This window comes from Mirounga leonina, unplaced genomic scaffold, assembly GCF_011800145.1.
Source record: "Mirounga leonina isolate KUSES-001 unplaced genomic scaffold, KU_Mleo_1.0 Mir_151, whole genome shotgun sequence".
Taxonomy (NCBI): Eukaryota; Metazoa; Chordata; class Mammalia; order Carnivora; family Phocidae; genus Mirounga; species Mirounga leonina.
Window position 1 is genome coordinate 58,439,859 of NW_023270377.1, and position 22,170 is coordinate 58,462,028.

Genomic DNA, 22,170 nt, shown 5'->3' on the forward strand with positions numbered 1-22,170 from the left:
CCAGAATCAAAGGAGTAGTGAAGGAAGGAGAGAAAATGAGGGCAAGAAAGTTCTTCCTTGGCTGGGACAGTTGGCATCACATTTTCCAGGCCTGGCAAGTGTATCAAGCCAGCTCTGTCTCCTGGGTGTTTTCACGTATTCTTGGGCAGCCTTTCTGCTGGGCCTTCAACATAGGCAAGTGCCACTCTTTTGCATACCTGCTCCCCATCCAGACCTGGCTTTCCTGAGGTCCCCTCCAAACTGCCTCCTTCTGTAGGAGTCCCAATTTACCCTCCACCCACACCCCAGTTGTCTTCTCGAGCAGGACTTATAGGGGCTGCAAGATGTTTCTCTCCTGTGTGTCTCCCATCTGGTCCGTAGAAACACTCTGACAGTACAGACCAGTCCTAACAACAGCACTTACCCCCATTGCCAAGAAGTTCCCAGATCCTTTCCCCTGATCTGTAGATTCCAGGGCTGGAGTCAGACATAAATCCCCCATGGCCTTGACTTTAGGGAACTGTTCTCAGAGTGGCCCATTGAAGCCCTCCCTTTCCCCACCCTTGGTGGTAGGAGTCATAGCACAGCTCTCACCAAGAAAATATTCCCTGTGAAATCCTCCTCAGTCTCCACTTCCTAGACACTTTTATTCCCTCCTGCGATGAGAAGTTGTAGACTCATGAAACTGGTCTTTGGTATTTTGATTGAAAGCCTGCATCTTGGCACCTCCCTCTGGAATTTCATATCTATCCTATTTTGGTGCCCCAGATGAAACTTGAATTTAGCATCTGTGACAGGCTAGTGAAAATTGAATCAGGCCAACTTCTTTTCCATACCTGCAACATTAATGCCTACTCAACCAACACAATTGCCTTTTCCAGGTAAGGCTATTCACCTGGGAGTTGTAAGGAATACCACAGGAATGCCACACTCATTAGGAAAGTGTAGCTCACATGGTCTCTTGAGCTTTCTAAAAACGAAATGCATAATTAAAAATAACTGATTAGGAGAGGCCCAATTTGTGGGTTATAATAAACAAAATTTGTGTTCTTCGTTCAAAACTTTGAAGATTTGTCAATTTGGAGTTTATTGGAATTAAAATCTTAAAACAACAGTAAGCAGAGATAGGAAAGTGGCTAACATTTTGGTTATGATAACATAAAAATTTTATCTATAAGGCAAAGTCATAAGTGACCCATATTTAGAAGCTCAGTATTAGGCTTCTTTGTGAGTTTTAGAAGCAGAATTGTTTGTTTTTGGTATTTGTATCATTATGGTATATAGGAGCCAATTAGCGAGGAATTAGCTATGTAGTTTTAATTGCACTTTAGATATATCCAGTTTGGGGACACTGGAATTAAAGTAAACAACAAAATATGACAAACAACGAAAAAATAGGCTTGGGGATTATCTAGTGACTGCCTTCCAATTTCCAGATTCATAATGAACTAATGTAAAATTTTAAATTGTCAGTTTTTATATTCCCTAAAAAGAGTCTATGTGCAGTAATAGTCTTCTGTTTCACAGAAAGGTAAGTTAAAGTATACAGTCAAGAGACATAGTTAAAATGCACCTTCTCGAAAAAAATATTGAGAGTTAAAATTTTATTTATTTATTTATTTATTTATTTATTTATTTATTTATTTATTTGGAAGCAAGTCCTAAAAGAGAAGAAAAGTCTTTTGCTCCAGTAGTAAATTATATTCTTGAGAAGCATACTGACCTCTATAAAGAAAACTGGTAGCTATTTGTATCAGTTCATTTACTGTATGAACTCCCTGCTTACGGAGAATTGGCTGTGAAAGAGCTTGAATGCTCCACCTGGCCATGTTTTCAGAAGGGACAGTTCCTCTGAAACCAAGAACTGTGAAAATCATTGGTAGGTGAATCACTCTGCTCTAACTAGGCGTAGGGACTAACCAGGTTCAGCACTCTGCCAGAGCCAAAGCCTTCCTTACCTGAACGACTGCCGCCTATGTGGGGAAGTGTTCTGTATGCCACTTCTTCAGGTTGACTTGGTAAAGTGGCAGTAATGAGCTTGGGTAAATAGTGTAGGGTGAGGAAAATGTTACCATGTGACAGCATTAGTCTTCGGCCTGTTTTCTAGTGGAGTATATCTATTTTGGTGAAATAACAAGCTGCCGTTGCTTTTTGATATTATGTGAGAGAAGCATAGTATATTATCCAACTCAGAAAATCTCTGCCTTTATTATACACATTTTTCACATTAATAAAGAAAATGACCATGAAAACAATTTCAAGTGAATTACAGCCACCTAACATTTATGACAATCTCCTCATCTGTAATCCAATATGGGCTCCAGTGTATTTCAAAAAGTAGATTATATAGTGGATTCTGTAGAGAACATAAGCACAGAAAAGAGAGTTTGTGACTAAAAGTCTTATTGATTATATTAAACCATGAGCATGCAGAACTTGAAGGAAGTAAAACAGAGAGTTGTCATTTAAAGTAAGACATAAAATTTTGACTTGGCAGTAAAATAACAATGAGTTGAGCTCTTTTGCTTAGGTGCACCAATTTTCACATAAAAAATATCGTAGTGCCACACTACTAAAAAAAAGATACATTTACTGGCATTTCTGGATTAGAAGTATTAGTTCGATTCTAGAGGCAGAAAATAACTCAGGAGGCTGAGGAAGAGGTCAGGAAACAAAGACAAGACTCTTTGCCTGCTGTGACTCTGCAGGGTAAGGGGGACCACACCCTTTTAGCTCTCGGAGTTCACAAGAGGGAGATTCCAACTCGATCGGCTCTTTCCTCTGCCTGATGGCCCAGAGGCTTCACAGCCCTGATTCTGGCAGCTCCTCACCAACTCTGGGAGCTGCCCACTTTAAACCCTGGAAATGGAGCCTTCCCTTCAGGTGAACCTAGGCCTGGACCTGCTTATGATAGGCATGTGTGTGCCTCAGATAACCCCACTGCCACCTACTCAGTTACCTCCCAATAGACTGTAGAGATGGGACACTTTTTATTTCTTTACACCATTAATTCATCCAGTCATTCAAGTCAGTAAATATTCATGGAGCTCCTACAAATGTGCCAGGCACTATGCTAGGCACTGAGGGAGGAGCAGAGAACAGCTAAATGCCTGACATGCATGGAATATTGTAGTGGGTAAAATAAGGTATAGGCAAATAAACACATAAATATATGTCCAGTGGGGACACTCTGCAAGGGACAATTAAGCAGAATCAGGGAATACAGAGATGGAGAAGGGACTTCTATTTGATATAAAGCAGTCAGTAATGACCTCCCTGATAATGTAACATCTAAGCAGAGCATAGGGCCCTTCTACACACCACCTGTCTCATCCTCAGCCACTTGCTCCTCCTTGGCTTCATAGCAGCTAGCAACTCCATGCAGACCCCTGTGGTTTCCCTGCCTGAGGATCACCAGCCACAGATCTAGAATATCTGACTCCTCTTCCCATTCCTCTCCAAACTCAGCTGAAATGCCAAACCACAGGGCCTTGCCTCCTGAGCAACTGCCAACGGGGCTAAAGGATGAAATACAGAAATGCAGAGGATTTAGTTCCCCCTGAATGAACTTTGACAGAGGGAGACTGGAGGATACTGGGCAGATAAACTTCCTCTCCCTTTTTTTCTCTGATGGACTGTTCCAGTATATGATTTCTCCACCCAGCGTGTCTGAAGTCAAACTGTGTGACCATGCCTATATGCTTAGTGAGTGTTATAGTTTAGATTGTGTTCCCCAAAAGGTATGTAAGTCTCAACCCCAGTACCTTATTTGGAAAGAGGATCTTTGCAGATGTAATCAAGTTAAGATGAGATCATCGGGGTGGGCCCTAACCTAATACAGCTGATGTCCTTATAAGAAGAAAAGACAGGACATAGAGTGAGAGGACAGCCATGTGATGATTGAGACAGAGGTTGGAATGATGCATCTACCAGGCAAGGAACGCCAAGGATTGCCAGCAAACACCAGAAACTAGAAGAGGCAAGGAAAGATCTCCCCTACAGTTTTCAGAGGGCATGTGGCCCTGCAAACATCTTGATTTTGGATTTCTAGCCTCCAGAACTGCAAGACAATAAATTTCTATTGTTTTAGGTGACCACGATCATGGTACCGTGTTACAGTAGCCCTAGGAAACAAATACACTGAGTGGCCAGCTGTGTTGGGTTTACCTCCCAAATAAAGCACTAACAGTCCATGCTCGAGGCTCTGTTTTCCAGAGAACTGTGACAAAGACCTGAATAAAGTGAAGGATGATATTTGAGGACAGAGATTACAGACAGAGGGAAGACAATCTGAAGGTGGCAGCATGCTTGATGTGTTAGAGGACCAGGAAGAAAACTAGTGTGTTTGGAGAATGATTAAGGGGAAGAGTGCCAAGAGATGAAGTCAAAGAGGGAGCCAAAGATACTATCCCTAGGGCCTTATGGACCACAGAAAGGACTTTGAATTTTTTTAACAAGGTACTAGTGAGATGTAATTTACATATAGTAGTAAAATGAACAAATCCTATGGGTATGGTTTTGTGAAATTTTTTACACATTGCTCTGGTTTGAATATGTCCCCCCAAATAATGTGTTAAAACCTAACCCCCAAGGTGATGGTATTGAGAGTGGGACCTTTGGGAGGTAATTAAGTCATAAGGGCAGATTTATTATAAAAGAGACACAAAAGAGCTCCCTTGCCTCCTGCCATGTGAAGGCAAAGGAAGTATGCCATTTAGAAGAGGGCCATCACCATGTTGGCTCCCTGATCTCAGACTTCTAGCCTCCAGAACTGTGAGAAATAAATTTTCATTGTTTATAATCTACCCAGTCTCTGATATTTTGTTATAGCAACCCGAATGGGCTAAGACATATATGTATAGCCCAGTGTGACCACCATTCAGATCAAAATATGGAACATTTCTATCACCCCCAAGACTTCTCTCCTATCTTCCAGCCAATACAACTTAACCAATCCTGGGGTAAACACTACTCTCACTTTTACCACTACAGATTGGTTTTACCTGATTTTGAAGATCATGTAAATGGAATCATACAGGATAGACTGCTTTTGCTCAAAATGATGCTTTTGAGATTCATCCAAGTTGCTGCATAGATGCTTCACCTGTTTTTATTGCTGCATAGTATTCCATTGCCTGGATCGCAATTTGTTTACCTTTTCCTCTGGTTATTTGCAGTTTAAGCATATAATGAATGAAGCTGCTAAGAACATTTATGTACTCTTCTCTTTTTTGGATACATGTGATCATTTCTTTTGATGTAAACCTAGAAATGTACTTTCTGGCTCTAGGGGTAGGTTTATGTTAATTTTGTTAGTTTTTCAAAGTGGTTGCACCATTTTATACTCCTGCCAGCAATGTATGAGAGTCCTGGTTACTTTATATCCTCATCAACACTTGGAATTGTCAAGCTGTTTAATTTTAGCCTTTCTGGTGTTTGTGTAGTGGTATTTCATTATGGGTTTTAATATGCATTTTCCTGATGACTAATGATGAGCTCATTTTCACATGTTCATTAATCACTTAGACATATTTTATGAAGTGCTTATTCAAGTCTTTTGTTCATATTTCATGTTTTTGTTAAAGCCACATCCCATTTCCAAAATTTGTATTAGTTAATCTATTGCCATGTGACAAATTATACATTGACAGCTAAAAGCAACAAACCTTTATTATCTCACAGAATCTTGGGGGATCAGGAACCTGAGAGCAGCATGGTTGAGTTCTGGCTCAGATACTCGGATTGCAGTTGAGCTGTTGGCCAGGGTTTTAGTCATACAAGGCTCAACTGGGGCCAGAGACTGCATGTCTAAGCTCACTCACATGTGCTTCATTGTGAGGAAATGTATGATTTCTATTAAGTTGGTGAAATGTTGAAAAGATTAAAGACCTTCTACCACTCTCACTGACCTCTTGGTGTCCTGGATCTCAGATTAAAAGAACTCATCTAAAGGAATAGATGGTGGCAAAGAGAGACCCAAGGTCCCTCAACTAGTGGACAAGGACAGGGCAAGGAAGAGATGTTAGAAACCTAAAAATATTCAGCCCCAAAGAAATCTAACTGTTTGAAATGGCTCACTAGGAATTTGAAAGAATAAATCATGGCAGAGTGTTTTTAGTCTTCCATAAATGGTCATTTGATCCAGCAACCTCATCTGTGGAAATCTACGCCAAGATTAGAATCCACTAATTGGAAAAATCTACTCTTTGAAGGTTACTTATTAGAAACCTAAATTGTAGAATTGTTTAAATACATATTTCCTCAAAAGAATACCAGGAAATTATTGAAAGTGGTTATTGTGAGTGCTTAACATATAATATTATAGGAAATGCTTAGGGCATATATTAGGTGGAAAACTAGATGAAAATGAACTAGATGATCCAATGAAAATTATTGCAATGTGATGTCATTTATGTATGCACATAGGAAAAAATTGGGAAGGAAGAAAAAAGTATAATATCTGTATTAGAAATGATAGGGTAATGGGTAGATTCTCTCCCTACTTCCCAAATTTCCTATGTATTTTTATAACTTAAAACATCTAAAATTACCAATTGCCATCAGACATGAAATTTGATAAAAATAGAAGTTAAATATAAATTGTCTAAATTTTTTACTAGTTCATTTATTTTCCTCAGCTTTTTAGTTTGAAATTTTCAAACCTACAGAAAAGTTGTAAAAGTAGAACAATAAATGCTTCCATATCTTTAACCTAGATTCACCAGCTATTACCACATTTGTTTCATTTCTCCATGTATAATACACACACATTTTTTTTTTCTGAACTTTTGAAAGTAAGTGACAGGCATTTTGAAACCATGGTCTTAAATACTACAGCACATATCTTCTAAGAAAAAGGACATTCTTCTATCTTCTTCTACAATTATCACACTCAAGAAACTTAACATTGATACAACTGTATTATCTAATATAAGGTTTATGTTTAAATTTCTCCAACAGACCAAAAAAACTCGTTTATGTCTTTGTTCTGCTTTATCCAAGATTCAAAGATCACATGTTGCATTTAGCTGTTATACCTTTTTAGTCTCTTTTGATCTAAAACAACCTCTTTTTTTATTTTTATTTTTTTGTAAAAGATTTTATTTATTTATTTGACAGAGAGAGACACAGCGAGAGAGGGAACACAAGCAGGGGGAGTGGGAGAGGGAGAAGCAGGCTTCCTGCTGATCAGGGAGCCTGATGCAATGTGGGACTTGATCCCAGGACCCTGGGATCATGACCTGAGCCAAAGGCAGATGCTTAATGACTGAGACACCCAGGCGCCCCCTAAAGCAACCTCTTAACAGTGTTTTTTGTTTTTGTTTTTTTTCAATTCCTTCATGACACTGACATTTTAAAAAGACTCTAGGCCAGTTATTTTGCAGAATATCCTTCAGTTTAGATGTGTCTGACTGTTTCCTCATGATTAGAAATTACCTGAATTTCTTGGCTAACATCAATCTTATTTTGTGTTGAAAGATATTACTCTTTCCCATGTTGCCAATATTTTCATATCTTATGAAAATGGAAGATATTTAATGTGTTTTTTTAACAGATTAAGCTAATATTTTTGGGAGGTGCAGTATTAGTTGGACTCAGATACACATTTCTGAAATTTATCATTTTGTCATCTAGAAAATAGTAACTAAGAACATATAGCTTAAGAAATCCAAGCACTTGAGAGCCCCTGTAAGTAATTTCTAATTCCCACAGCAGAAATTAGGAATCTGTCTGCTTTTTAACCACTTACAACCTGACTAAGGAATGTTTCCTATTCTTTGTTTCCTTGTATTTTAGGCCAGTCTATAAGCCAGACCGGGAGTCGCTTGGTCATAGAATTAAAGATACTGGGTTGCAATTCTAGAAAATAAAACCATTTACTGAGGCACTACTCAGCTGGGGGCAGTCTGTGTGCCTTCAAAATCGTCTTACTAGAAATTTTGAGTTCTGAAAATACCTGATTTCTGAACTAAACAAGCAGAATCTAGGCAGAGGGAAGTCTAAATTTCATGTATAACTTTGCCTGTCAAGGCTGCCAATAAATCACAGAATTCATATAAGTAAAAGCTATGGCAACGATGTTGCCTGAATGGTAAGTGCCTCTTACTTGAGACTTAAAAATCTGGGTTATATTTCTAGGAACAGCCTACTGAATGCATCCATGGACATTGGCTTAACCCCAGTGATGACGAAGTTTTTTAACCCAGGCCATCACTCTTACCTCACTTGCCCATGACAGCTATTGCCAATTAATCACAGTGTTATTCTCTATTAGCCTGGACACTGCCTCAGAAAATTTTCCAACACAGCATTGTAGGCAACCACTGATAATAATTTGGAGTCAATATATCACTTAAGATTTTTATAACACTGAATAGAAATAAGAGTATTTTTCTAAATCTCATCTAGGTTTTAGCTTTCACCTTCACCTGCACATAAATGGTAAGGACCTAGAACAATGCTTCTTATGAATGACCTATAGATAACTGGTAGACCTGGTTAAAAAAAAAAAAAAAACCTCATAATCAGAGCATGTTGACCAGGTAATTGGACAAGGGGTGGAAAGGAGGATCTGTTAGGGTTAGCTATTTGCTGTGATAAATTGACCTCAATCTATATAATAGCTGAAACAAAATAGAAGTTCATTTCTTGCTTATGAAATAACCCAGTTGGTTCCAGATTGTGGGAATGGAAGGATGTGAGCTCCATTCTACACAGTCATTAGGGATCCAGGCTGATGGAGCCTCTGCCATCTAAAACACCTGACTTCCCAGATCACTGTGGGCATTTGCATCTAGCTGGTATAGGGGAAAGAGCATGGAGGAGCTTTGATTAGTCAAGCCTGAAAGTGGCTTACAGCAATTATGCAATGTTCTATTTTCTAAAACATAGTTACATGGCTGTACTTAACTAAGTTGGACAGGACAGTAGCTCACGACAGGGCAAATTCTTCCCAGTGGCACTGTACTGTAGAAGAGAGCACAAATATTTGGTGGTCAGCTAGCCATCTCTGCCCACAAAGGGGAACTTTTCCTTGAAACTCTGGCTTTTTATAGGACAGGGGAATGGTGATAGCACTAGAGTACACCCAGTAGTATGCCAGGCATAATTTTTGTCTGAGCCTTTTCATATTCCCAGCCCATATGGCTCAGCCAAATATGAAGATGAAAACCTATGTGAATATAGTGACTTTATTCATAACTACCAAAAGCTGGAAACAGCCCATTGTCTGTCAATTTGTGAATGGATAAACAAAGTGTAGCATATTCATACAATGGAATGTATGCTCAGCAGTAAAAGAAAAAAACTGATATACCCAGAAAATTGGGTAAATATCAAATGCATTGTGCTAAGTAAAAGGAGAAAAGCTAGAAGCGCTGTATACTGTATGATTCCATTTATAGGACATTCTGGAAAAGACCAAAGGATAAAGACAGAAAACAAATCAGAGGGTGTTAGGGCTGGGGGTATGTGGAGGTTTTGACTACAAAAGAAATTGTTTGAGTGATAGACTCATTCTATATCTCAAATGTAGGTGTAGTTGTACAACTTTAGGCTTTAATCCAAATTCATAGAACTGTACACTAAAAAACATCAAACTGTTAAACTAAAAAACAATAAGCAACTGCATAAAAAGATACAATAAATGAGACAGGGACTCTGTTTTAAATTTTTTTTTCAATCCTCTAGTATACTCTCTTGAAAAAATACCAGGTGTTGCTGGCTCAATGTTACCCATAAGTGTGCAACCCAGCCAGACAGCAGCCATCTCAAGACCCTACTCGAGCTTGAAGATCCACTTCCAAACTCACTCACAGGGGCACAGTATTAGTTCAGCAATGCACTGACCCCTTGCAACAGAGCTTCCCCTAGATTGAGTGATGAGAGAGAGCTCGAGCAGTGTCTTTTATAACATAGTCTCAGAAATAACATACCATCATTTTTGCCATAGTCTATTGACTAAGCCTGGTACAAGGTAGGAAGGAACTCCACAAGTTGTGAATATCAGGAGGTAGGGATTATTAATGCCATCTTGGAGGCTGGCTATCATAGCCAGCCTTTTATATATAAATACAAGTATGCTAACCCATATTCAGGTTGTAATTTTATTGAATTGTAACAGATTATTTCATAGAACTTAAGGGAACAGAAAACATTGATAAAGTGTTGTTCCAGCTAAGGAGAAACTCCTCCTTAGCAATACAAAAATATCAGTTTAGTTATCTAGACTCAGAATCAGAGTTTATTCAATGTCTTTTTACCTCTGTATTTTAGATTTATTCAGCTGCTGAATGTGAATAAAGACCCATTTAACATTATCACAGGTATAAGTAAATCTGAAAAACACACTCTTTGAACTCATCCATATATATATTAATTCTAGGAATAAGAAAATAGTTTATTAAATTAGAAGATTAGGCCAACCTAATCAGATAGTTTAATAATAAGTGTATATTTTAGCCACACATGCAGAAATGGTGTAGACTGACAAAAATGAAGGTGAATGTGTAGGCCAAGTAAACATTTAAAAAAAATCAAAGCCCTATTTCCAACATAGTTCCACCATCTTTTATCAACGAGCATGCAATCTACACAACTACATTTCCTAAATCTCAAGGACAGGTTTTCAATTTTATTCATTTTTTCTACAGAATTGACTTCTTTCAAAAAAAAAATTATAAATGCTTTATAAATTTGTGGCAATTTTAAAATAGAGGCTAAAATCATTGAAGTATAATGAAATGTCTTCTAGCACCTTAACAATTATTAATCACAATTATGATACTCTAGATTGTAATATATACATTTATTAAATGCTTTAGAAAAATAGCATGATAGTTTTATTTATTTCATCTCTAGATCACTAAAAAGAGCTCATATTTAACCATTGAAGTCCAGTCCTTCAAAGCTTCTTAAAACAGGTACATTTTTGAGCTGATTATGATCTTGTCTGGATGTTGCTGTTACATTCTGGTTTTTTTCCTTCCTTATGGAAATAAACTTTCACTCAAAGATGGAAAGGTATTAAAAGCACGGAATAGTCTTCCACCATGTTTTGTTTGCCCTGTGTCCTACCATACTGCTTCAGTATCCAGTCCGAAAGGTTGTGGTTCCATGAAGAAGGCTGTTGTCACATAACTTTTCAAGCTTTTGTGAAGGTCTTTCACAGAACAGCCCAGCCAGGCTTTGTGTCCCTGGGCTTTCTAAAAAGTTTAGATAAAATACACTGTGGGTCTCAGAGGTCTCTATAGTGCTCTTCAAATTGGGGTTGATATGGCAGCTGTGCGGATTTAAAGAGGACTCATTTTCAGGTCCTCAAATTCCGTATCATGCATGCTTAAATCTGATCTGCCTGAAAACACGTGCTTGATCAAGGCGCTGTGCCCAGTCTCTTTCCCAGCTTCTCATTCCCAGTCACTTTTTTAAACATTTTATTTTATTGTGTTATGTTAGTCACCATACAATACATCATTAGTTTTTGATGGCAGCAATGTCCGCAATAGCCAAACTATGGAAAGAGCCGAGATGCCCTTCAACAGATGAACGGATAAAGAAGACGTGGTCCATATATACAATGGAATATTACTCAGCCATCAGAAAAGATGAATACCCAACTTTTACATCAACACGGATGGGACTGGAGGAGATTATGCTAAGTGAAATAAGTCAAGCAGAGAAAGTCAATTATCATATGGTTTCACTTATTCGTGGAACATAAGGAATAGCATGGAGGACATTAGGAGAAGGAAGGGAAAAATCCCCAGTCACTTTTACCCTACTTCATAAAATAAAGGCAAATCCCTCACTCATTTGGAATCCCCAGGGTACAAGTGTCTCCAGCAAAGCCACCTTGATCAAAGTAGTGGTCTGTGTCTCAGCTGCATAATTTTGGGAAAGAGGAGATAAAAATTCCCCCAAGTATTTCTGCTGATCAATATTACATTTTCAAGCATTAGAGACATGTATTGCAACTTGGTATTTTATATTTTCTTATACACTCATTAGGACTCATAAAAGAAAATTTATAATTATTTCATAAAGATAATTAGTTAAGGAAAATCTATATTCATTTTTTACTTGGATGCATTTAATTTCCTGCTTGTTCTCATTGGTCAACCACTTTCTACCAGTTTATTTTATCCTGTGATATATTTCTCAGATGTAGATTAGCTTAACAAGAATGGTTTGTGGATTCTATGGTAAACAGTCATTAATACATCTTTTGAAAGCCCTACGTGTAAAAATAGCTAATAACTTATTTTTGCTGTCAATTCCACAGAATCCAGTCACATTCTAGCAATAAGTAATATATATCTTTTGATATATGCACTAATTAAAAAAGGAAAAAGGAGATCCACATCATTAAGAGTTACAATTCTAGTAACATTTCACTTATTATGTTTAATAATTATTAAATTTAACAATGCATTTATGTTATATTCAATTGTATCTAATAACTGTGATAACTTAAATCCAGAAGAAAATTTAACACTCAGCTTTATCAATACAGGAAGCATATATTTTAATTTCAACATACACGTATTTTTTGTGCAGAAAAGTATAATGATTAAACTTTATAAACTTTCAAATATAAAGAACAAAATTCTGTGGGTAAAGTAAAATAGAAATTCAAGTTCAAGGAGAAAGGAACAAAGTAAAATTTCCTACTAATGTTAGGAAAGATACTGCTCATGGTTTTTTTTTTTTTATATTGAAATAAAATTGACATGTAACATTAGTTTTAGGTGTACAACATAATGCTTTGATATATGTATATATTACAAAATGATCACCACAATAAATCCAGTTAACATCTGTCACTGCACATCATTATAATTTTTTTTCTTCTGATGAGCACTTTTAAGATCTACTCTCTTAGCAACTTTTGTACAATATAATCTTATTAATATATAGTTGTCAAGCTGTACATTACATTCCTATGACATATTTTAAAACTAGAAATTCGTCCCTTTTGACGACTTTCACTCATTTTGCCACTGCCCCTACTCCGCTATCCCCTATCCCCTTCCTCCTGCCCTGGCAACCAACCTGTGTTCTGTATTTGTGAGATCATACAGTATTTGTTTTTCGCTGATTTAGTTTGCTTAGCATAATGCACTCAAGATCCATCCATGTTATCACAAATGACATGTTCATATATTTTTAAAAGTAATACAGTGCATGTAAAATTGCTCTCGTATGCATCAAAGAGTGATGGAATAGGTTTTTGTTAAAATATCAATATTTACAATATGATTACATCCTTTGCTACTATTTAAATTTATGACAAAAAAATTTCAGATGTTAACATATAAATGTGTGAGAAATCACATCATTTTTCAAAACTAAGGAGTATGCAAAGAAAAGAAAGGGAGGGAAGAAGAAAGAAAAAAGAGAAAGAAAGAGAAGAAAGAAATAAAGGAGGGAAGGAAGAAGGAAGGAATGGAGGGAAGGAAAGAGAGAGAAAATCACTACTCTAATGAAGTGAAATAAATCAGTGGCTCCAGTATTCTGTTACCAGATCTATTGTAAAATCAGGCATTTCTTTTCATTTCTCCATTTGTCTTCATTTCCCCCAATATAAAATGGGCATGATAATAACTTTCCTTGTGGTCAGAGATGTGAGTGGAATTCTTACAAGAACAAAAAACCTAGGGAATACTAAACCACATTTTATGCTAAGTTACATGTAAGCTACTAACAACAACAAAATATGAGATAGGCAGATGAAGAATTTTAAAATTTCATATTTCTAAATCTTCTATAACCTCTGTCCCTCCTTTTGAGCCAAGAGTTCTTAACAGAATTCTAGATGTTTGTAGATACATAGATTGCCTGGACCTCAAGTCCTGTTCTCATTACCAAGTGGTACTAACTACAGTTTCTTCTCTAAGGAAATGAAATATATTATTTTATTCGCGCATTTAACAAAAAGAGTGTTCATCATTTCCTGTGGACCTAGCTTGTGCTGAATCACTAAGCAGAGAAGTGGTATCACCTTATGTGGGAGTGTAAACTGTGGAGAGTGGGGTGTAGGTACAACTGGGGGTAAAAGAGGAGATTAATGCAGTATCTTGGAACTCAGAGTCTGGAAGTGGATCTGGGAGTTCTGGAAAGAAACTGAAAGGTTACACATTCTTAATCTGTCACAAAAGATATCTTTAAGTAGCTCTTAATATTACACATTTCTGGGAGTACTTGTCCAAGCTGTGAGGACAATTACAGAGAATGAATGAGAGAAGAAAATGTCAGTCGAAATTTGGCATAAGTCAAAGGTTCAGTCTAGGCTTAAAGGTGATTATCTCTGAGCTTACCTTTACAACACAGGAAAAATTTTTAGTTATGCAGTAGAAGTAAAAGTAAAAATAGTTGAATGAAATAACTTTCAACATCTCTTCCAACAATAGGCTTTATCAGAAGGTTACACTCCAAGCCCAGAATTAAATTAAGAGAATTTAGTTATGTAATTGTGATTGCTTAATGGCATCAGTCTTCTCCACAATTTGGATATAACAATGAATCCAACGAAGGATTAGAATATCCTTGCTTCTGATGGGAAAGCTTTGCATCCCTCAAGGGTGGCAGTGAAGGATAGGGCAGGGAAGAATAAAAGGTTGAGAACCACCTGTACAGTGTAGTTTGAGTTTTTGGACAACGTCACTAATTTTGGGCACCTCCAGCAGAGGGCAGGCAGGTATAGGGAAAAGAGAGGAAACACGTTCTCAATTTCATTTACAGGCAGTCCTTACTTTGCACAATAGTGCGGCACCATAAAGATGGCCATGCAAGCTGGAACTGCAAAGCAATCTTTTTTTTTTTCCATTTAACTTGTTTTAATGTTTCTTCACAAATGGTGAAAAATAGTAAAGTAGAGATAAGGAGTAATCATAATAACCTTATAAATATGGAATTATAAATCTAAAACATTTTCTGGCTCAAAAAATAAATCTGGTAGTCAATGCACCTCTGCAGGTCTCTGCGTCTCTAAGTTCCTGACAGTGCTCACCTTTATCCATTTTTCCAGGTCCTCCATGTCCACCTCTTCTTCCTCCCAACTGTTCCATCAAAGGTCCAGGAGGTCTACTAGGGCCACCTCATCTTCCTCCACCAAAGCCACCTTGGTCCATGCCCCAGCCACCATGGAAGCCAGCTCTGTCTCTACCAGGACCCCTGTGGCCCACAGGCCACCTCTTCCTCCTCACGTGGCACCAGGGCCGCCTCTGCCACAGTCACCCCGTGGGGAGGTGGAAAGGATGGTGGAAGGAAGCCTTCAGGATTCAGGGCCTTACACCTGTTGCATTCTGCTTTCCAGGCAAAGTTCTGGTTTCTACACTCTGGACTGGGGCACTGCCAGTCTCCAGCTAGACATTTCCTCCTCCTCCAGGTGGGTTCTCTCAGGAACCCAAGGGCCCTCTTGCAGGAAAGCCACCTCTGTCTTCTCCACAGCCTCCCATGTGACTATGGGGCCCCCAGAACCTCCTGGGCACCCTGGACCTCCACAAAGTGGTGGTGGCATCCCTCTGCCCTCACAGGGAGGCATACCACCCCGCATGCCATTCATCAGAGGCTTCTTCCGAGCAAGAGAAACCTTAAATTTGCTCCCTTGAAAATCTTTCCCATCAAACCACTCCATGGCAGCCTTGGCAGTTGGTGGGTCTTCGTAGGACACCATAGCATCACCTTTGGGCTTTCCTGTTTTCTTGTGCAAGTAGATATGGATCATGGGTTGTCCGGTTCTCTTGTTCATCTTAACAACTCCACACTGCTTAAAGAAGTCTGCCAGATCATCAGGTCACATTGTCATCTAAGCCTTGCGCATAAATTGCACTATTGTCAGAGTCTTCATTTCGATCTACCGGGGGGCCTAGATCAAGATCTGGTCCTTCATCCATGGGTCCACCAGGCTTATTGAAGCCGCCTCGCTCTCCAGCACCGATTCCACTGCGTCCTTTTCCCTGTTCACCTCTGCTCATGCCTCCACCGATCAAATCCCCCTCTTCCCCTGCCCCCATTATCAGGGCCACTCATGCTCCCGTTCTCTCCTGGTCTGGAAAATCCTCCAGAGTCCTGCCCATAAATACCCATGCTACTTGGGCTAGTCCTGTTGGAATGAACTCTGCTGCCTGTAGCTGCTGCTCTGTTGGCTATATGGACTTGGAGCCTGGCTGTAGGATTCAGTTTGGGGGTGGGGGAGAGGGCTGGAGGGCCGTAACTAGTGGGCAGCTGCTGCCCATAGCTGCTTTGTTGACCATAGCTCCTCGGCTGCCCGTACGAGTTCTGCTGAGAGTAACTGTTCTGATCATAACTAGTTGGTTGGCAATACAGAGGAATAGGCGGTAGGAGGATAAGATGGTCGTGCCTCGACTAGCTGCATGGGGAGCCCCCAAGTACCTGGGAATAACTGTAGTTACTCTGTCCATATCCTAGGCTGGGCTGGTTGTAAACCCCTGTGCTAGATTGAGGTTGTCTAGTCTCAGCGGGTTTGTTACCATCCTGCAGTCTTGCAGGTGCGGTGGCTGCCAGCTGGGTAAGCAGGCCAAGTGCTATATGCAGACTGAGCTGCATAGGAGGCTGGGTGGTAGTGACCGTAGCAGTGGTGGCATCATAAGCACCAGTGCCGTGCCCCTGGACAGCCTGACTATACACCTGGCGGGGGGGGGGGGGGCAGTTGGAGTAGTATAACCAGCGGCAGTCTGTCCATAAGAAGATGCAAGATGGTCTGCCCATAGGTCTCAGTGGTCTGAGCCTGGGTATGGCTAACATCAGTGGGCTGTCCATGGGCTCCATCACTTTGCTGCCCATATGCCTGGGTGGTCTGTGCATATCCTTGAGTGGGCTGGGCGGTGTATGCACTGTAACCCTGCTGGGCTGCCGCTTGGCTGTAGGTACTGTAATCCGTGGACGCCATTTTTATTCCTTCCTTCTCGTTCTCTAAACGTCCATCTCTCTCTGGCTTTCCCTCTAGGTGCCGCACTCTGCAAAGCAATCTTAAAGCTGGTGGGAAAATTATGATTGTTCTATGACCTTTAAAATTGTGTCAAAACATTAAAACTCTTACTGTTATATATAAACATACGGGGAAATGAAATAATAGTAAAATTAGTATCTATATAGCACATTATAATTTCAAACATTAGAAACATTGAGTTAAAGTGTTTTATTATCAGGAGTACTTTGAACAGTGCTTGCCTTACTGTTGTAGAACTTACAGTAGGAAACAAGCATCTTTTCTGTGTCTTGGCTAATTTCTAAATTTGGGACAGTTTCTAATATGTTATCCCTTGCACTCTCAATGTCAGTATCTTCAAGAGTTCCTTTAACAGTTGCTCTTGGGGACTCATGTGCTCTGAAAGAATACATCACACACTGTTTCAACAACTAGCCTCACCTCAGGTACCAAACCAATGACCCCAGATATGCGTGAGTTTACAAATCTCCACCAATCCCTACCCAGACCCCCTGTTAACTTCTATCTAAACCGCCCCATGACTAACTTCTCTGCAGCTGACCTTGTGCAACCCAATTACTCAAGCCTTTAAGGAACTCATTTGACTGAACTCATTTGGACAGTTGCCCAATGAGTTTCTATCAAACTCTGCTTTAAAATTTTTTTAAATCAAAATATATTATCAGTTTTCTAGCAAGAAAATTTTTTATAGGGACTCTGATGCACGAATATGGGTAGAAACCTCAGAAGAAATGGCTGGCATACCAGAAAATGCTTGTGTCTGGGGAGCAGAAATTAGGGGTTGAGGGAGGATGGAACAAATGACTGGGATTATTTTTGTTATAAGCCATAACTTTTAAAACTATGTGCATCTGTTACATTGCTACAAATAAAAATTCAGTTAAAAAGGAAAATTCTTTAAAAGTACATTTATTTCCTCTGAAATAGAGCAACAATATTCAGTTAAATTTGGCAGATGTTTCTGGAACATCTATTACATGCCCAGTGCTGTGGTAGGCCACAGGAAAACAAACCTGACCTGCCTGCAAACAGGTCACAGTCACCTGAATTCCTCCCACAGAATCTGCATGGTCTTGTGGAATGAGAATCCAGTGCATTCTTTTAACTTTCACAATCAGAGTATTAAAAATTTCAGACAAGGTCTATATTTGAAATCAGGTATCTTAGGAAAAATATGAAAGATCCCATTGTCTATTTGCAGGAATTGAGAGTTATTTCCAAGCCCACATTTATTCATAGCTCAGATTCACTGAGAAGCTCTGATTTTACTCAGTTGAGGTCTCCTGATAAGTAGTCTCTTGATAGTAAGTTTTCCATGCCATTTATTAAGTCCTTGGTATGCTCATATCTTGCAAATTTTTATTCTCTCATAGAAAATGGTACATTTATCTTGCTATAAGAAATTGCATAATTAAGTTTCTAGCCACCCAATTGCAGCAACCAGAAATGAAAGATTTGTTATTATGGCTACTATAATTCTTTATTGTTTATTGAATACCAATAAGTTCCAGGGATATGAGACATATACTAATGTATAATAGCTTTGGAGTATTTTTAATGTTCCTAAAATATTAAGGGATGCATTCCTTATTTAAAAGGCAAAATCTCTAGAGAAGGTTTTGAGTCAAGGCATTCTTTTAAAATCTGTCCCGGAATTGCATCTCTTTTTAGCACCAGCTCCTCCAATTGCAGCAATTCTCACCCTGGTCACATATTAGAATCCCCTGGGAGCTGCTAAGAGGAAAAAAAAGAGAGAGACAAACAAACAAACAAAAAACAGTCCGTAGGGCCCACCCCTAAGAAATTCTGATTTCCTGGGTAATCTGAGAGGAGCCTGGTCACGTGTGACATCTAATATGTCCAGGGTGGGGGCAAGGGTGGCAGAGAGGCAAACTATAAAACAGACTCTTAACTATAGAGAACAAACTGAGGGCTGCTGGAGAGGAGGGGGCAGGGGGATGGGTTAAATGGGTAATGGGTATTAAGGAGGGTACTTGTGATGAGCACTGGGTGTTATATGTAAGTGATGAATCACTAAATTCTACTCCTGAAACTAATTATACTGTATGTTAACTACCTGGAATTTAAATAAAACTTGAAACAAAAAAAAATAAATATAGTGAAGGGGGAAAAATGTCCACAGATGGTTTTAATGTGCAGTCCGGGTTGAGAACCATCACCTAAAACAGTGGATGGTCCTTGCACTAGCAGCATCAGCATCACCTGGGAACTTGTTGCCTCTACAAATCCTCAGGCCTGCCCCACCCCAGTGAATCCCAAATTCTGGGGGAGGAGCCCAGGAACCTGTATTTTAAGAAGCCCTCCAGGTGATTCTGAGGCTCACTGAAGTTCAAATGATTAGACTTAAAAGAATATTAAAAAAGGAATTGTCAGGAGAATGGCGTTAAGGAATCAGAGAGAATGGAACCAGATGGGCTCTCTTCCTGGGGTGTAGGAAGCTCTGTCATAGTCTGGATGCTGATGAAGATTCTTTTTATATAATAAGTTTTCCCAGGATTCATCATACTTTGGTGAAGTGAGTCACACTAACAAACTAAACCAAACTTACCTTGTATATTTTTGTATGAAATGAGCCAGATTCTTTGGATAGAAAAGGAAGGAGAAGGGAAGTGATTAGAAGTCTGGTAAGCACAAAAATTTGGAGCTCTAAATGTTTGGTAGAACAAAGTGGGGGAGCACTGAGGCACACCTTCATAAACAGAATGAAAAATTAAATTGGCTGATTTTAGAAAATAATTTCATCTAGCTCTCTAAAGGAGACCCTGATGACTTTTTTCCTTATCATACAAGTTACACAGTAGATGGGGAGTCCCTTGAGGCAACTATAGGATCATTCATCTCATACCTGGACCATACTTCAGAATGAGCAAATGCTGAAATTTTGATCACTTTATAGGACTTCCAGTTTTCCAATGTGGAAATTCTGATAGTTGTCATGGTAAGTCCCTTTGGACAGTATTTTAAATTCTCTTTATTAGCAAGTAGCAAACAGTGAGATTCCACTGTGCAGATTTTACTAAAATAATAACTATGACAACCTTCAATATGAATGATACACAAGCAGTTCAGCTCCTGTTGAGTGGAGCCAGTACCTTGGAAATGGGGACGTTTCTTCCACCATGTGGTCTCAAGACAAAGATTACCTATATTTATTGAATGATTAAGGTGATACTAATTGTTTTTAAAATGGATCCCCAATCTTGCGGAGAATCTATTTAATTGTTGTGGTTAATTAACATCTCAAACTATCTCAGAAGATTATTTTAATTAGCAGAGACATTTGGAGTTGAGTTTAGAATCTAAAGCATCAGTGCTCAGCATATTCTAAAGATAAAGAGGGCAGTTGCTCAGTCCATCATGATTAATATGATGAGTGCTGAACTCAGTATAATCAAAATCTACAGAAGAAATACTCTTCTTGAAATGTTTCCTGGATTTCTACAGGAGAAAATAATGGCAGGAATCTGCCTGAATAGTTTGCCAGCAGTTTAAAACTGAATGCACTATTTAATCTTTACTTCTTCCTGTGGTGTTCTCTGACACCATACAGATAGGGCCAATCACAGATCTTGGGGGACTGGTCACAGAATTGTTTGTTGGCTTAATGATTTTGGCCTGGTGAGCTTTCCCAGTGAAGTTGACAAATGAAAGAATTAGATTTTCTTAGGGCAGAAAACAAGTAGCATTCACACAAAGAAGCCCTCTCTATTCAGGGTAATGTCATTAAAAGGATAAATTGGGAAATATGCTCTTAAACATCTTTTATAATATCTTGCCAATTATACAATCATAGAATAAATGGATTTATATTAATAATTAAATGTTTACTAAAGAAACTTAGAAAAATACTAATTGTGGTAGAGGTATCAAAATAAGTTAGAATATATAACTTGTGAATTTTTGGTTGATTAGAAGAAATGTCACTACTCTTCCTCTCCTTTATACATTATATGTAGTGTATAATACTCTAGAATAATTTTATGCATACAAAGGTTTTTAAATGTGATGAATAAGTAGTCTTATGGAGGATATTGAGAAACTTCCTAGAACTCCTTATGAAAGAGGTTGGTTGGAAAAATTTTAGCAATACAAAAAATAAAACAATAAAATTAAATTTACTCTCTATAGAAATTGGAGAAATGTTACAGGTAGATGGAGTGTATGAATGGGAAGAAAATAAGTCAATAGATATTTTTAAATCCTCAATGATCCTATGTGATCAGACGAAAGCATATTATGACTATTATGCACTTTCCTCAACAATCAACCTCTGAAGCAGATTGTTAGAACAACTAAACCAAAATGGACCACAGTCAAAGATACTCTATAGTAATGCCTTGTATTAACACTTTGTAAGTTGTTATGTGGAGTTCTGCATCACTAAATAATGAAAATTAGAAGACGGTAAAAATCTGGGAGTTGAACAATGTATTGTTATCTACTGGTGCATAACAAATTACCATAAGGCTAGTGGCCTAAAGCAAGACAATTTACTATCTCATAGTTTCTTGGATCAAGAGTCCAGGTACAGTTTAGCTGAGTCCTCTGTTCAGGGCCTCACAAGTGTGCATTCAAGGTGTCAGCCCAGTTTTGCTGTCATCTGGAGGCTCAACTGTGGAAGAATACTCTTCTAAGCTTACTAAGGTTATTGGCAGAATTCATGTTCTTGCAGCTATAAGACTGAGGGTCGTAGCTTCTTATTGACTATCAGCTGACGTTAGCAACTAGAGGCTGCCCAGAGTTCCTGCAAGCCACTGCAGTGCCTGGACATTGCCTGCAGTTCCTTGTCACCTGGACTTTCCCAAAATGGCTGCTTACTTCATTGAACCAGCAAGGAGAGTCTCTGGGTCAAATAGGTAATCAAGATGGAGTCATATTTATATAGTATAACATAATTATAGAAGTGGCATTCATCACTTCTGCCATATTCTGTTGGTTAGAAGCAAGTCCCAGGGGCTCCTGTGTGGCTCAGTCAGTTGAGTGTCTGACCCTTGATTTCAGCTCAGGTCATGATCTCAGGGTTCTGGGATCGAACCTGAGTTGGGCTCTGTGCTCTTTGGGAAGTCTGCTTGAGGATTTCTCGTCCTCTCCCACTTCCCCTGCCTAGGCTTGTGCTCTCATTCTCAAATAAATAAATAAATAAATCTTTAAAAAAAAAAGAAAGGAAACAAGTCCCAGATCCTGTCCACACTCAGAAAGAG

At 38.8% G+C, this 22,170-nt stretch overlaps 1 pseudogene; it reads right to left on the reverse strand.

Moving 5' to 3' along the window:
* Positions 1-13,141: 13,141 nt before the first annotated feature.
* LOC118012326 lies at positions 13,142-17,702 on the reverse strand (annotated as a pseudogene).
* Between the last annotated feature and the right edge of the window lie 4,468 nt (positions 17,703-22,170).